The following is an 18524-nucleotide window of genomic DNA, read 5'->3' as shown; positions in this document are numbered from 1 at the left end:
TACGGTAGTCGATATACCGAAAATATAAATATGCGCGAGCACTCGGAAAGAGCAAAGTCCATTTCGTAAAAAAAATAAAATGTTGTTTACAGACACCCGAATTTCAGGAAACTTTTTGGCACTCAATAAATTTGTATAAAGTTAATAACGTTTGCACAACTCGGAATATATGCACGGTGGGAAGAGAAAGGATACAAAAAGGTATAAAATAGAAATCATTACGCGAATAGAAAGTTTCATAAACAAATGAAGTGTGCACGTATAAGGATAATCACATTGCAGATTTTTTAAGCTTTCGCCCTTACTCTTAGGCCTTCTTCAGTTTCAATGTGATAGCCCTTTCATGTATTTTCTATGCATACATTTTTTTCTGCTTAGCCACCCAAGCGCTGTATTGCTCTAAGAGATTGTTCAGAACTTCTGTATCATCGAAATGCATGTATATGTGTGTGTATATGCGAAATACATATATGTATACACACATATATATATATATATATATATATATATATATATATATATATATATATATATATATATATATATATGCACGGTGGGAAGAGAAAGGATACAAAAAGGTATAAAATAGAAATCATTACCCGAATAGAAAGTTTCATAAACATATGTATACACACATATGTTTGTATACATATGTATATATATATATATGTATGTATATATATATATATATATATATATATATATATATATATATATATATATATATATATATGCATGTATGTATACATACATATACATACATTCAAACACGAATCCTCACCAAATGGTGAAAATATATTCATCCACATGGAAATAGATATAAGGAAAAGGGATAGGAATGCACATAAAAGACACTAGAGAGGTGGGGAAGGCGGAATCGAGCAGATTGCTAGTGTAAAAATACATTTTTGACCAGTACTTTAATCACCGATCTTTCGACTTGCGGGGCAGATGCTCCTTGTTCGCCATATGGCGGGTTTTCCTGTCTGAATGTAACTGAGCGTCTCACCTCCTAAGACCATAGGGACCTCTAAGTCATCCCGATACTACACCCAAGAAGTGAGCGGATTGCCTCTAAAAAAATTCTGGAGGTCCGAAAAATCCAACCCGGAAACCCGTGGCGGGAATCTTTTCCCTTAGCCACCACTCACCACTCCAGTCAGAATACGGCCGCTACAATACCGAATGAATTGATCCTAAGATTAGGTGAAGGCCTAGGGCTTACTATATCCAACACGCCAGATTTCAATATGCCGGATCCGAGAATGCTGATTTGCAAAATAAAATCTTTCATTCTTTCATAAGAATCAGAGACTGAGAGAGGCTGGAAAAGGAAGATAAGAGATATTTTCATCCTCCCACGCACGAAGATCTGATTTAAAGGGGAGCACATTTCTGTGCTTGCTAGCGCACTTGATACCCTCGCAAATGATTATGGTTTGAATCTCAGCCTCAGAAACTCTTCAAGGGAAATTTTGATCTCCTTACTGGGTGACCTCCGTCTTTAAAGTTACCTCCGTCATCAGATGGTAAGTTTAACTGTGGACTCCTTTAAATTATTCTCCCGAGGGCAAACCAACGCTATTGATGGATTTCGCTACTCCCTTATTCCGGAATATGAAGTTCTATCGACTACCGAATATTCCCATTTCCCAGGTGACGCAAATGACCGCAGACGTCGGTCGCCTCTGCTAATACCTAACGAAGGGATTTTACATCGGTTTTTAGAGTGACAAACTAATTCTGGCAGTCCATTCCAGCATTTATAGAATGAAGGGAGACACATTTCATCAATTAATACTCCTGAAATATTCCCTCCGATGAAAAGAGCCCAGAGAAGGAGAACTGCCGATTGTTATTTAAGGATATCCGAAAGATTTAATATACTGAATTACTACATGTCCGACAGTTCATATTAAATTCCTAGAAATTTCTGACTGGTCAAAAATATTTGCGGTAATGAAATCAAAATACACTGTACCAATGCGCAGTTGTTAAACACAAGACTTCCAAAGACCTTCCGAAAGTAATTCATATCTGAAGAAAACAGTAGGGGAAGTAAACATGTTTTACATTGTGTGACTAATTTTTAAAACTGCAAGACAGCCTTTAACTCTTAAGGAAAACCCTAAGAAGTACATTTGGGTATTAACTGTATGTAATGTGTGACAAAGAGTAACATAAATACGCATTGTCAACGTAACATTTAAAAATTGTAGCATACAGTAACATATGCATATTGAGCGTGGAGAAGGTTGGAAAAGGTGAAATGGGCAGAAAGAAAAACCAATAAGGACGTTATAGGCATGGTGGAGGAGGAGCGAAGGTTGTTGGGAGAAATACAAAGGAGGCAGGAAAGATTTTGATCAGAGCGTTTTGATTGGAATTTGGATGTTTAAGACTGTGATAGACGGGAGAACCTTAGACATATGAGGAAGGGAAGGAATTGAATACGCATGTTGGTGTAAATGAAGGAAGGAAAGAAGTATGCGCAATTGAAGGCTTTGTAGTGACCGATGTCAGGTTGTTTTTTGTTAGATAAGGCAAGTAAATACTTTCTTGTACAATTATATAGGCTGTGTTCATCCGAAATTTATATTAACCAGTAGAATACCAATGATAATTTGAGAATGACACCTTTTCAGTTGCAGAAATTCTCGTAACTAAATACAATTCTTATTCCCCATGATATTTATCCTCTTGATGTCAACCACTGATAAAATAGTCGATACAAGATTGTGTTGTCTTTTAAAAGTTGGAGCGCACTGATTGCATCTGTTTGAGGCCATAAAAAGAACATTTAATTCAACTGCCTTCTTCCGGAATTACCGAGAGTTATTGCGCGCAAGCAATTTTATTTCTTGAAATGACAATGCCCGCTTAGTTAAAGCCAATAGGGAAATCACAAGCTTAAACCTACCAGTAAATTTTCAAATCCTCTAAAAAATCATAACCCTGAAACATGTTTTTCTGAATAATATCTTCTGAGAAATTCAGAAGCGAAAAGCTTTGGAAGACATGTTAATAGACTTGAAAGCTAGCAAACTTCCAATTTTTGTTGAAAACTACAAGCAACGTAGTTCGAAATAGACCCCAACACCACTTTGAAAACAAGATTTTCATTCCATAAGGTATTCAGTTCTCTACCAGCATCGTCCACGAGGACAAAAATAGTAAAAACAAAATTATGCAAATTTTAATAGGGACAATGATTCCCAGGTTCAGAGCAGCTGGAAACGACTATTTCGAAACGAGCCCACCGGATTGTACAGCCAATCGATACAGGTACAACCCGAACATCTACTGGGAGAAAAAAACAGTCGGAACGCAGCAAACCAATCAGATAACGAATCGATGAGGCCTACAAGAGGGCAGCGTTTTCGCGAAAATCGTCACTTCGGACCCAAAGGCTCCAGGTGGTAATTTGTAGTGCCGGCTGTCAACACTTAACGACGACCGCGGCGGAAACCAAAGAGCCTCGCATCTTTCATTCAGTCGAATTTAATCTAGCTTGCGTATGGACGGCCAAGTTAATGACCGCAACACCGGTTTATATGTTTATATAACAAGCCTCCCTCGAGGAGCCGGACCGCCGTTGGGGTACTCAAGTGGAAGGCCCTGGAGACTTTCGCCGCGTTCACGTGCTCCCTCGTGGGACGAATGAGGAATCACACAGGAAGAAAAGGTGAAGACGTAAGCTGGAATGTGGGAGACAAGGAGAGAAAGGGAGAGGCATGGGATGGAAGAAAGAGCGAGATAAAGTATTTACGACGATGAAAAAGAATCGGGCGCCTTTTTCCCTTCCACCCACATCTTTTTTTGCCGGCCCCTTTCCACCTTGTCGTGGGCGGCAGTCGGCGAAGGAAGGGGGATTAAGAGCGCTGGATTTGGGTGGAAGAGGGTGTCGGATGAGAAGGGAAAAGGGGGGAGGAGGACGCGTGTTCGAGGAAAGAGAAGAGAGGAGGGCGAGGCGCCGAGAAATCCTCTAGGGATCCCCGGGGGAATGCCCAGGAGGAAACGACGCCACAAGGCTGAAACAATTCATTTCGAACCTGGGAGATGTCGCAGATTTGGAGGAAAGGAGGGGGACGCGAGAAATGATTGCTGGGCTTCAGCCTTGGAAGTGTAGTTGAGACGGGGGTGAGTCGCAGGAGGGAGTTAGAGAGAAGGAGAGAGAGGCAGCGTAAGGGGCCCCGATTCAAGGATCAAGAACGCCAGGGGCTTTTGTTCTTTCGGAAAGTTTAAAGCTGTTCCATGTCACATTCTAGGAAGGAAACGGCTTGACCCGATTTGGGCAAAGTGGACGTGGCGGGTCAGCTTTTGATGGTTCATATTATCGGACATGGGGCGACTGAGGTTTCTACATCCTTATGGCACCCGGCATTCAACCGCAGATCTCATATTCTCCACGGTATCCACAAGATTTTGCGGCAAAGTTGCCCTGAGGAGTACACTCGGAAGCAGTCCAGATTTGGCGATAAATTGGAGACAATACCTAAATTAACCTATCCTGCCGCAGCATTGTTCTTAGCATAATTATGTCGTTACCATCCGTAAATTAATCTTCATGGAAGGTATGAGAAATAAAATTTTGGCGTAGAAGGTTAATTATAGTGTTGAGGTTAAAAATTTAACTCTTCCGCATAGTAATTATATGATTTCATACGGAGATTTACGTCCTAATTAGCATTATTTTGACGCACTTATCTAATTGCTAAACTAATTAACATAAGAAAAAGAGAACAACTACGAAGAGTTAGTCGTAAAATTGCTACGGATAAAAAAACGAATCCATTGTTTAAATTTTATTAGCGCTATATTTCATTCCTGGGAGATACGAAAAATTTAAGGATGAATGAATAAGACGCAAAAATACGAAATAATATTAGGTATTATATCTCCGCTGTTATATTAACCACTCTAGTGTCAGATCGATTAGACTAAGTGAGTTTTTATAACTTCAAGTCGATTTTGTAAATATATTAAAACTACTTCTCCAAAAGGTGACAAATATAGCAGACAAATCCTAAGAAATTTATACGAAAATTGTATAAAAATGTAAATTTATTTAATATGTAAGTTTCCAATCATTTACAGAAAAAAGATTTGAAAACGAAGTGATATCAACTTTATTTTTTTCTATGAACAAATATTTGTTCCAGGTAAAACTTTTAAAAATTCAGAAATGAAAAATGGGAGATGTAAAAACGTTTTCATTTGCATAGAGCGTAAACATATCTCCATAAAGTCCGATTCCTTCTCAAGGGGCTAATATATTTTACATACTTTCCGAAATGATAATCTGGATAGGAAGTATAAACTACATGCTCAACTTTTCATAAAATAATGTATTCGCGTCCCGATTAATTTGCGCTGGATTTCCTTAGCATTTGCGTCGAGCAGTCTTGAATGTGAATCATGGGCGATAATAGGGAGTGAGATACGCGTGAATTTTCTTGTCATTGCAGGCCATATCTTCAATATTTGAAAAAATATCTAAAAAGCCTGTAAAACCCTTAAAACGTATTAAAAAATTCCTCAACATACTAATTGAAATCATGTACAGAATCAATGCTGCTTTTGAGACTTTATCCTCGATTCAAATGGAGACGAGGAAACATATTCCAACGAACGGACGCGAAACCAACAAATTCATCGTGGCGTGATATAAAATTTTTATACACCCTAGCCATTGGGTGAGATATTCATTTATAAAGACGCGGGAAGGAAAAATATAATAATCTTTGAACGGATTCTGAATGGTGCGCATTTTGGTGGGCGTAAATCGCCGAAACGGAAAGTCCCATGGATGGATAAAAATATAATAATGAGATTTCCATACATTCTTCTGAGAGTGGTGGAGACTATTAAAATTTTCTGAGTCGTCACATGCCCGAGGAGAGATTAAATTGAGTTTTCCCATTAAGCGAACGGGAGCCATGAGGCGGAGGCGGGCGAGCGAGTGAGTGGTAGACACGCTGATTGGACCCGCGCCATTTGATGGCTCATTGTGGATGCTCCATTTTTTCCCGTGGGCCTAGACGGCATTTTTCGCGATGTTGCTACCTTCACCGCGCCCCTACGGCACACGGAGAGAGTCACACAATATGCGATGCTGTGCTGGTGCGACTTGAACCGCAGAAACTCCCTCTCTTCATCCTTGCCCCCAAAGAGAACCCGAAATTTAGAGGGAAAGGAACGTCATCCATTATTGCCAATGGCGTGTTGCACCTCATCCCTCCACCACCCCTCTAAAATCCCCGAAATGAGTGAAAAATAAAAATATATATTATGTCTATATGACGAGAAACTTCGATAAGTCTACATTTTTCAAACTCGACGTGAATTCACGGGGTCGGAAAGGAAATTTATATTTTCTTTTTACGCATTTTCAATTCATTTACAATTTATGTTTATACCGTATATCTTGACTTAGACTACTCTACCGAATTTGGCATAACTAGAACTCACCTATATCGTTGATAACATTTCCGCAACTCGGCTTTTTCATAATACCCATATTTACAGTAGCTACCTAAAATATCCAGAACTTCCTTGATACTATTATCTTCCTAAGAATATATATTTGTTTTCTGATCAATGATAAATTTAATATTTCTATTGAATATTAGATATTCCGATATAATTCACCATTTGAAAAACTTAAATTTTAAATAAATATATTTATCCTGCGTTAATATAAACCATGTTTTATTCATAATAATTAATTTTATTTTAAAACTCTGGTTCTACATGTACGGAAAAACTGGGAATGAGGGTGAATGCCGTGTAATACCCATGGTAATTATTAACGTGATATTTTTTATGTGAAATTGTTGAAGTATAGTTACATGACATATTTGGAATTTTATATTCTGCGTGGTTTGCATCACTATTACATATTTCAATGCAAAAATATGCTGTGAAAGGAGAAGTTATTGCGAACCACACATTAAGCATTTCCAAGCAACAAACCTGACGCATGTAGCCACACTGGAGACGAAATTTCTGTGAATGAGTGGGATTTCAAAAAAAAAGGGAAAAGGGGGCAGAAAGGATCTGATGTTTTCCTCGCGGTACCATCCGCTGCCACGAAATCTTTTCCTCTATCCTCCTGCCTCTCCGAATCACGCTTTTGAAGAAGAATCCGACCCCTCACGAGCGAGAGTCAGAATTCGGAATTTTGCATTATAATTTTCGCGCAGAGGAGGATGAGGCCTCATGGGAGAGGCATGTTGGAAAAAGAATGTGGATGTATGGTGCTCTCCACGAACCGCTCACTATCGCCGCCGAAATTTGGCAAAATGAGAAAATAACGCGCGAAGCGAGGGGGATATACCCGCATTTCTTCTCCATACCATATTGCATTTCCGTGTTTTTATCAATTTCACGCCGGTGAGGGGGGGGGAACCCATTCCTAGTCGCATATATACGTATTTACGCATTGAAAGGCCTCTTGAAAATGGAAATAGGTAATAGAAGAAAATGGAGGGAAGTGGAACGAAGAAATGGTAGGCTTAACCATGAAGTTTGATTGAAAACTAAGCATAAAAAAGGATTTATGAAGTAACCAAAATTTCTGTACTAACTACGTAAAGGAGGATAAAGCGATTAAAGTAAAATTTTGGCGGGCTTTAAACCGAGAGATTTACAACTGAGAAATATAAACGTTTACTGAGTAGATTGAAATGTAAATGAAAACGCATTGGTCATTGACAAAGATGGAACAGAGCTACCATGAAAATGAGTAAAATATTCACACATTCATAAAACATAACCTAATTAATGCTCCCAATATACCTAATACATTAAGTTCTAAGTTATCCTAATTTTTGTTGTCAAACTGAGTTCGTCAACATTTTTAAACTTCTGTTACTTCTCTCTATTAACTCCCATCCAGCAGACCTATACATTTTTCACATCGGCTCCATGCTTCCACGGCCGCCAAAAAACACTTCGGTTGGGATCCCTTTTTCCCACGTTAAAATCGGTGAGGGTCCACAGGCTCCTTGGGTTCGCTGCCACCCGACGTTCGGCCAACTTTAAAATGTCGCAATCACGAACTCATATTTTCCCATCCGTAACACCATCAACGCATGTATCACTCAACTGACGATGGATTTTAATGCGTTTTAAACCACACAAATGGAGGATACAGAGGGCTACACGGTGTTCTTGTACTCTAAACGACACAATTTCATGCACCGAAAAAACTTCACACGCTAGCGGCAGCTGTTCAAACCCTATGTATTGCATTCAAAACAGTATGGTGTCGCCATTTTTATCCCACATTCATAAAGAGTGCCTGCGATTTGTAAACTCAAGTAAGATTTTTTTAAATTTCCAGTTCAGATAAACAATAATATACAAAATTGAAATTAACACTAATACCGCTATATTCGATACATCTTTTACGGGGAAAACCATACTTCTATGGCAATTGCTGGCTGGCGTATTCCTCGCTGCTACACTGTTTCAAATACACGTATGTGTAGGCATGAGGTTTGAGCAAACGAGCACATAACCTTACGAGGATAATGTATTCATCAACCTAATTTTATGGATATATTTATTGCAATCATGATAGCAACCAAACAAATGGCCATTTTCCTTTCGGTTTTCCTATCACAAAAGCTAGATCACAGAGACGTCAATAATGAAATTCCGCGTGCCAGTTTGGAGATATGGACGGGCGGCGGAAAGGCTCTTCTGTGATATTCCTCGGGGAGGGGAATCAAAATATCAATCTGCGTACGCATGAGAGGTGCGCTTTTCCAATTGTGGTTCGAATCTCCAACGAGATCATTTAATTCCGCGGTATGAGCGAATCGAGCTCCCAATGATGCAAATGGCCGAATTGCTCGAATCAATGTCATGTGTTCGATGAGATCGAGGGGAAGAGTTAGGGAGTTACAGTTATCCCAGAAAACAGTAGAATTTTCGAATTTTAGTGGGGTCATAAAGGGACGGTAGCGAACTACTTTCTCCGAGAGCATAAAATTAAGGCTTTGCGAGGAATAACGAGACTTTTGTATAATTAGGGAGTGGTGTAACGTATAAACCGGGTACTTAGATATAACAGTTAATTATTTTGTCATTTGGCATCGAATATCGACGCAGAATGCCAATCGGTCGGGGAAAAAAACGAGAATAGAAAGTGAAAATTAAGAAACGAAGAGGTGGTGGAATGAAAACAGGTAATTGGATTACGGCTGAGCAAAATTCACGCGATAAATACAAATTAACCGCTGGCACAAAGGGCATTTTCGAAAAAGCAGCTAATAATAAGACAGAAAAGAAATTTATACACATTAATAGCAGTAGTTTTAAATGGTTGATCACATCATTATATTTATACACTCACCGCAGTATTACAAACCCGCAATCTCTCCTAGCAAATGAATTTTTACCACGATCCAATTTTTACGAAGCCAGATTGTAGTCAATTTATCCAAATGAATTTCTCTCCGGATGCAAAACATATATGCAATTCCGTGAGGAGTCCTGATAAAGGTAAAAAGAAATCCTATGGCAAACAATGAAAAATACGTATCATTGGATTGCGCCATTACCAACTACCCACGATGTAGAAATCGGAGTTATTTTCAATGGTGACACCAAAGGATAGCGCGAAAAGTGTAATGATTGAGCTGACTACCCACTCACACACATGCGCATACTCGTATGTGTATGTGTGTGTGTGTGTGTGTATATATAATATACATTATATATATATATATTTTTTTTAAGTAATCTACCGGTTAAGGTAGGTTTTTGGACTGACACAACTACCAAACAAATATTTTATTACTCCTAACAAAACACAAAATCAATCATCCTACTCTATATCAGGTCCCTCTTCATCTCTGAGTACTTCCTTCCTCCCTTCATCCCGTCCAACAACCCTATCCTGTTCCTTCCCTTTCCTCTTTTGCCCAACATTCTACCCTCTATCACAGTCTTCAACATCCCATTGCCGGTCAACACCCCCTTAATCCACTTTTCCTGCCTCCATAGGATTGCTCCCAACAAACCCCTCTCTTCGCCCACCATACCAAGTACTTCCTCATTTGTTTTCTTCTCTGTCCATTTCACCTTCTCCATTCTTCTCCACACCCACATTTCAAAAGCCTCCAATCTACGTCTATCCTCCTGCTTCAATGACCACGTTTCCGCTCCGTACATAGCTACGCTCCATATCAAAGTTTTTACGAGTCTTTTCTTAACATCCTTACTCAAAGTCCCTGTCATCAACTCCCTCCTCCTTGTGAAAGCCTCTTTGCCTAGCGCAATTCTTCTCCTTACGTCCCTACTACTTTGACCGTGTTGGTCCAAAACACTACCGAGATACGTAAACTGTTCTACCTGCTCTAGCTTTTGCCCTCCTATTTTAATGTTAAGCTTGGCCTTTTTCTTTCTAGAAAATCGCATAACCTTTGTTTTATTAATATTGATTCTCATCCCATACCTGTCGCACTGAATTTCCAATTCACTAAGCAATGCTTGCAGCCCCTTGGCTGACTGACAAACTAAAGCTTGGTCATCAGCAAACCTAACTGATTTTACGAATTCCCCGCCCACTTTCATTCCTACCTCGAGTTCTTCCCATGCCTCTTTGATCATTTCTTCTGCGTACAGGTTGAACAGCAACGGTGATAATGGGCAACCCTGCCTTACACCCCTTCCTAACACTGCCCATCCTGACTCCCCGTTTCCCACCCTCACCTGAGCAGTCTGAGACATGTACAGGTTGCGGATTAGCCTCCTTTCCCTCCAATCTATTCCTATTTTCTGCAATATACTCATTAGTTTTTCCCAATTTACTCTATCAAACGCTTTTTCGAAATCTACGAAACAGGCAAATACCTCCTGGTTGTGTTCTATATTCCTCTCGATTAATAATCTCATTACTGCAATGGCATCACGCGTACCTCTCCCCTTCCTAAACCCAAACTGATCATCCCCTAAGTAATCATTTGCCCTACTCTCTATCCTTTTGTTTATGATCCTGAGAACAACCTTAGCTGCGTGGGATATCAAACTAATTGTCCTATAGTCCTCACATGACGTGGCCTTTACCTTTTTCGGAATAGGAACTAAAACTGATCTCACAAAGTCTTCCGGCCAGATTCCCTCCTCATAAATACTACGGATCAGCCCATATAGCCTCTTCCTCCCACATTTTCCCAAGCATTTCAAAAGTTCCACGGGAATGTTATCTACCCCCACGGCCTTATTTAGTTTCATCTCTCTTAATGCCCTTTCTATCTCATTGTCTAGTATGCCTGGACCTAAGCTATCTTCCTCTACGTCATGTTCCTTTTCAATGTCTAACTTTGTTGGTCTAAGCTCTTTACTATACAGGTCTTCTACATATTCCTTCCATCTCTCTTGGATCTTTCCTGCGTCAACTATTACCTTACCGGCCTTATCTGTAACTGCTATCGTTGATCTCCCTTTCTTACTTCCCGATAAAGATTTAACTATGCTGTAAAGCGCACCGATTTCCCCCTTCCTCTGCAGACTTTCCATATTCTCGCACTGCGTCTTCCACCATGCTTCCTTTGCTTTATTTGTTGCCCGCCTCAATTTATTGTTCAATTCTTTGTACTTCATTTTGCCTAATTCTGTATTTATATTCTTCCATTTTCGCCGCTCATCCATTTTTGTAATCATCTCATCCGTGATCCATGGTTTACGAGTCCTTTTAGCGTTAACGGTTCCAATAGTGTCTTTTGCCGCTTTAGACAACCCTTTTTTGATACATTCCCATTTTTCTTCAATAGTACTTAGCTCTTTACCGTCCTCCATGATTTTCTCTACCGCCTGTTTGTATTCCTTTCTTTTCAACCCATTTAATGCTTCTACATTCCATTTTCTAACTCGCCGCCCCTGCCTTATCTTTTTAAAACGTACGCTACATTTCATAACAACTAAATTGTGGTCTGAGTCCGCATCCGCTCCCGGGAAGCTGTGGGAATTTATCACACTGTTCCTAAACCTGTGTCTAACCAGGATATAATCTAGCTGATATCTTCCCGAGTCACCTGGCATTTTCCATGTATACCTGCGTCTTTTGTGGTGTCTGAACCAAGTGTTGGTGATAACTAACCCCTGTCTCCTGCAGAACTCAACTGCTTTCTCCCCGCGGTCATTCCTCGTGCCTAAACCGTAGTCCCCCACCTCATCACCATCTCTTCCTTCGCCTACTGTCGCATTCCAATCCCCCATCACTATCAAATGTTTCCCTGCAGGAACACACGCGATCATGTCCTCTAACTGATCGTATATCCTATCGACCTCTTCTTCCTTATGGTTGCTCGGTGGCTTGTATACCTGGATAATAACTAAGTTCGTCGGTTCTGCTTTTATCTCCACTAGTAGTATTCTATCCGTTACCTGCTCTATGTTGACTACGCTTCTTCCTACCTCTTCATTTAATACTATGGCGACCCCTCGTTGGCTCTCGTCCCCACCGCTGTATATTATTCTATACTTATCACTCCAGTAATCCCCGCTATCTTTCCATCTCACCTCGCATAGACCTAAAATATCTATATTTCCCCTTTCCATCTCTCGCTTAACATTCTCCAATTTCCCCGTCCTCATCATTGTCCTAACATTCCACGTTCCTATTCTAACTAATTTGGTCTTCTTCTCCTGCGTCTTCTGTCCTGCTGCTGCTGGTTTTCCCTTGCAAGGGTTTCGTGGGATGACGACCGCGGAAGCCTTGCCTCCCCCGCTGCCGGGCACGACACACGGCCGATTGGGCCGAGCCCCGTGGTTTCCAGGACTCAAAATATCTCTATTGTCCATCACATTGTTCTTGGGAATGATAATTGAGGTGGTTTCCCGTTGCCTTCCTCAATAGTGTTTTTAACGTGACACCATCACTTACTGGCCGCCCCACTGGGGTCAGACGCCATTGCAGCCGCCTCACTGAGGAACAGACGCTGCGTGGACTACCTTTCGTCTGGCTCCTAACCTTCGACCTATCTGGCATGGGTGACCCTACCAGGAGCAATTTTTATTACTCCCGCCAGTACAGCTCTAGGGGTCATCGGAACGCACAAGCCCTTCCACCACGTCAAGGTTGTAGTCCGGGGAGGGACATTATATATATATATATATACATTATATATATAATATACATTATATATATATATATATATATATATATATATATATATATGCATGATCGTTAATTATGACAAAGCTTCCGATTTAAGAAAATTACGAAGGAAAAAAATCGATTGATTAAAAGGTGATGAATTTTTCAATATTGAAATAAACCAGCGTCTGAAGCGCTGAAAGGTTTTTAATGGAGTAATGTACCAGTCAACGGGATGAATTAATATTAGCTTTATGGACACCTGTAACAGCTGCGGGAGAATTTTTATCACTCACTAAAAGTATGAATTTACAATAAGTAGCTACGTATATAAGATTCTATTGAAACGTCTTATAAATGGCCAAAAATGAACAATACGAGGTGCCGATCCAATATGAAATATTATCATTGGACCCTCACACTTGGAAAGAGCATGGAAGATTACAAAATATTACACCGGCAATAACACGGTAGTGTTATTGCCGGTGTTTTATGCTCTGAAGCTTTCTCCGCACAATTGCCATTAGTTCGTCCCAAACCTGGATGGAGAGAGGGAGGTAGATTTTTTCGGAAAGGAAAATAATATCAGCATATATAAAATAAATGTGAGCACAAAATATCCATAAATATTTTAAAAAGAGCAGGAAAAGGGAATTCTTGCCACTTCAATTTTCACTCCCGGCCTTTCTATCCATCCCCACTGAAAAATACGCTTTCCTCGAAATTACTTTTCTTTTTCCCCTTTCCCCAAGCCCGCATTCATTTTGCGAATGGCAGAAATACCACCCTACGTAAATGGAAATATGAAGAGAGATTCTGGGATAAGAATAACTCCCAAGGAGAAACTCGAAAAGGGGGAGGACGCACGATGAAACCACGAAAGAACAAGAATTTGGAATTTTGGAAAGGATTAAATAGAAGAAGAAGAAGAACGCGCGGTTATCCGTGGGTTTCCACCCCCAGCATATGAGCCAACTGTTTCTGACGAAATGAAAGTTTCAGGTAGCGCCACAAAAGAAATCGAGTCCCATTATAATTAATACATTTCATTTTGTCTATGTGAACTGTGTAGTTAGCGTTGAATATTTTAGACAGTAATCTATTGCTACAAACCCTTCCTCGTCACGAGAAGCAAATAAGAGAAACTTGGCATGAAAGAGTGAATTGACAGTGAAGTGAAAGTGAGTTCGGGAAACAAGCAAAAGAACAAATAAAGAACACGTATCCACGGTGCAGATTCTAACTAATGCATTAAAAAAATAATAATTCAAGAGATTAATTCAAATGGTTCGTAAGGAAAAATAACAATTAACAAACAGGGGATTTCCTATATCCATATATATATATATATATATATAAAGGAAATATTTTTACTCTTGTGATCCGTTCGATTCCGCCTTCCCCACCTCTATTGTGTTCGTCCTTTATGTGTGTTCCTATCCCTTTTCCTTATATCTGTTTCTGTATATATGAGTATTTATTCGCCGTTTGGCGGGATTTCGTGTTTGAATATGTATTTGGCCAATGTGGCTCATCTCTTTCTTCTGGCTATGCGTGCCACGAAACGCACTGTTCCTTTCCTGTATGATGTTGTATGAATTCTAACCCACTGTCCTTTCCTCTTGTGTATTGTCTATTTCTCCTTTGGTGGTTGAAACAGCCCCCTGACGCCATCTCTTGGCTAAAGAATCGGGGCGCTTGGCGACATATTAGACCCACGGATCTCAGGGTAAATTACGTTTCCTCGATAGCTCAAGTGGTTAAGAGCATCCGCCCGGCAAGTGGAAAGATCCGAGGTCCGAGTCCCGGTCAAGGAAATATGTTTACTCTTGTGATCCGTTCGATTCCGCCTTCCCCACCTCTATTGTGTTCGTCCTTTATGTGTGTTCCTATCCCTTTTCCTTACATCTGTTTCCGTATATATGAGTATATATATATATATATATATATATATATATATATATATATATATATATATATATATATATATATATATATATATATTATATATATATATATATATTTATATTTATATTTATATATATATGTATATATATAAGTACAGATGTAGACATTTAAAACATAGAAACACAAAGAAAGGACACTCACAGATGTAGTTTTGGCGTTCCGACGGCGGAGAATATTTTGATGATGACGGTCATGCCGCCGAAATGTCATAACTACATATGTGAGGGTCCTTTCTTCGTGTATCTATATTTTAAATTTCTACATGTGTTTTCATATATTTGTGCGTCTCTGAAGAGGTATGTATATATGTGTCTGTGTGGGTGGGTCGCGGTAGTTCGGGGGGAGAGCGTTGGACTACTGACCGGAAGGCCCGGGTTCGATTCCCGGGTAAGCCATTCTGAGACCTACTGCTCTACCCAAGCTATGTGATTTTTTGGATACCATATCTTCTTGGGAAACCACTGCCCCCCTAGGCTGTTGTGTGAATTTCACTCGCCGTATAGCGCTTAGTACTGGGTGAACTCTACCATCATCTACCAAACCGACCTTTGGGTTGATTTATGTAAAAATTCGGCATACATTTACTTCTTAGATTCTTATAATGAACATATTTCTGCTAAGATATAAAAACAATAAAAATTCTATAGGATCATTTATATCATGAATGAAATTTAGATCATAGGTTATGTTTCCGGCTACCATTATTTATTACATGCTTTGCTCCGTATACTTAGATAGCTACACGAGAGAATTTTTCATTATGCATGAAATGATAATTAACGAGAGAAGCTGGAGGGATTTCAAGTGAGGGACAGCTGAAGCAGAGAATGTTTTTACCACGAAGAGGCTGATAGCAAACATAAGCTTAGTACTCTCCGGAGCGATGGGTTGCATACACAGATGTACATTCTGAGCTTTCAGTCTGCATAAGGATTATTGCAGAACTTATGGAAGCGATTTTGTGCACTTGAATTATTCATTAAATTATGAATAGATACGGTATTGGTAAAATTATTAATATATAATGTATTAGTATAGTTATTAATTTACACTGTATTAGTAATGTTATTTATTTATTCGAAGATCTACGGTATACTTAAGTTTAGGGTGGACAATACTGTACTTATCCACCCTACATCTCTTAGCCACGCCTAGCAAAACGTAACCTGACCTAGCACTACACAAACCCTTTTTCAAGTTTCCATGCATTCTACCTCCCTTCATTCCGTCAAACATGTCTATCCTTTTCCTATCCATTCCTTTCTTGCCCAAGGTTTTTCCTTCAATGACACTCTTCAACATTCCATCGCCATTCAAAATTATCTTCATTCACTTTTCCTACCACTTTCCGATTTCTTCCACGGTAATCTCTCCTTCCCCACTCCATCGTTTCCTTTCTGTTTTCCTTTCCGTTTATTTTACTTTTCAATCCTTCTCCACACCCACTTCTCAAAAGCATTCAGTCTACCCTTATCATCGTGCTTCAACGACTATGTTTCCTAGGTGTGGAAAATCTAGTTACATTCCAAAGTTTTCTCTAGTCTTTGGATAACATCCTTACTTAGCATCAGTCAGTTGCAAAATATGACATAAATTAACTGAAAAATTAACCAATGAAATGAATATAGGAGATTATGCATCAAAATCATCTGGAAATAACAATATTATAAATTGAAATTTCAAATACCATTTAAGTTTTTTTAATATACCACCTTTGATCGTGGACACCATAAAATATGGCGATTGGAAGAAGATAGCGCAAAAATGACGTGGTGTGAAGTTCGGCACCTTATGGATCGAAGGCTTAAAAAGGCAAGGCAATCTTACTCAGTACAGATGTTTTTTGCGAAAGATGCGGATGGATAGAGAAAAAGGGAAGAGCAGATAAAGGAAGGCCAATATAGACCACGATTCAAATGATAAGAACCAGATGAACTGGACAAGCGGCATGATAGGATGGATCTTTTAGAAGAACATTAGAAGGAAAGGTGTCAAGAGAAAGACCAAGTCAAGATGGATGCAAGACGGAAAAGCAGCACTCAGGTCTCAAGAGTGCCAGCGTATTGGAATGTGAAGGTTGAGGGCCGTAGTCAGCTAATCTCCAAATTGAAATATTGCTGATGAATTCGTATGTTTTCTGGAAACTATCGTTTGTAGCAGACAAAGCATAATCTCTCCACGGAATTAACTGCTTACCCACGTACGCGTATGTACCAGTCTATTGGTGGCTAGTAATCTGAAAATATCTACCTACTCCTTTCCTATAATGACGCCTCCTTCCAGCGAACATCCTTTTTAAACGTTCCACGGCGAAAAAATAAACAAAGAATCGGCAAACGGAAGGGTTAGAGGGAGGGAGAGAAAAAAATACATAGAAAGAAAAATCTAAAAACTCCATTTCTCTGGTGGAGGAAGGAGATGGCTCTGGAGAGGCGGTGTCCAATAACGAACGGTGCTGGTTGAAGGCCCTGGCCGCTTGCTGGCGAAAACAAATGAATATAGGCGCTGCGCACGGTTCCCGTCCCACCCGCACCCCCGAGCGAGCGGCGTGGAGGACGGGCGGGTGGGTGAGGAGGGGGAGGGGGTGGGAGATGGGTGGATGGGCTCGAAGGAGATAAAAAAACATCCCTTCCCACCCCTCACCCGCGTCCCACCTGCTTCTTCCCGCCCCTCAGTCTTCCCCGACAATGAGACCCGGGCTCTGTCTCGTTCCCACCTCCTTACGCGTGGGTGTATACACACGCGTATAAATCACCCCCCCTCCCCAATCCATTTTGCCTCCCTACTACCTCACCAACCCCTCCTCCCCCCCGCTGTCCATCCCCTCACCTCGGTTTTCCCGTGCCCATCAACCCGTGGGATAAACCCTCATGGGCCTCCAGGAAGGGGAAAAAAATAGATACATAAAACGTTAGGGGATGCTCGCCCCCATCTCTTTCTGCCTGTTATGCGTGCGAAGGAAACAGCTCGGCAAATCAAACGCAATTGTAGTTTTCCTGGGTACCCCGCATGGACGTTTTCACCTTTCGGAGAAGCTCACGTTAATTCACTCTCACGATTCGAGGATAACCCCTCGCTCGACTTCCGTGAACAAGGGTTTGATCATCGGACCGTGGTTCATGCTATCAGCCCCACCCAGGTTAGTGCGGTATAAACTGCGCCAGCGTAATCACATAAAGTTTGCTGGATCGGTTGTTCACATAGATCGTGGGAGTTGTTTCCTTTGCTGTGCTACATGCTAGTATGAGCATCCTCCAAAGGGTTCGTTTTTCAAATCTAAAAGATTTATAAGACAGGCTTAAATGGAATATAAAACTTTCATATTCGCATATTGTGTACTGCAGGGAAGTAGGAAGTACTACATCATTTATTACCATCAGCGCATTTCATATCTGCAAAAAAACAAGGTCTTTCAAACTGACTTGTAACTCTGGGAAACGGGCCC

The sequence above is a fragment of the Hetaerina americana genome, unplaced genomic scaffold (assembly GCF_022747635.1).
Source record: "Hetaerina americana unplaced genomic scaffold, ioHetAmer1.1.p SCAF_110, whole genome shotgun sequence".
NCBI classification, from domain to species: domain Eukaryota; kingdom Metazoa; phylum Arthropoda; class Insecta; order Odonata; family Calopterygidae; genus Hetaerina; species Hetaerina americana.
Note: the sequence above shows the minus strand (reverse complement) of the source record.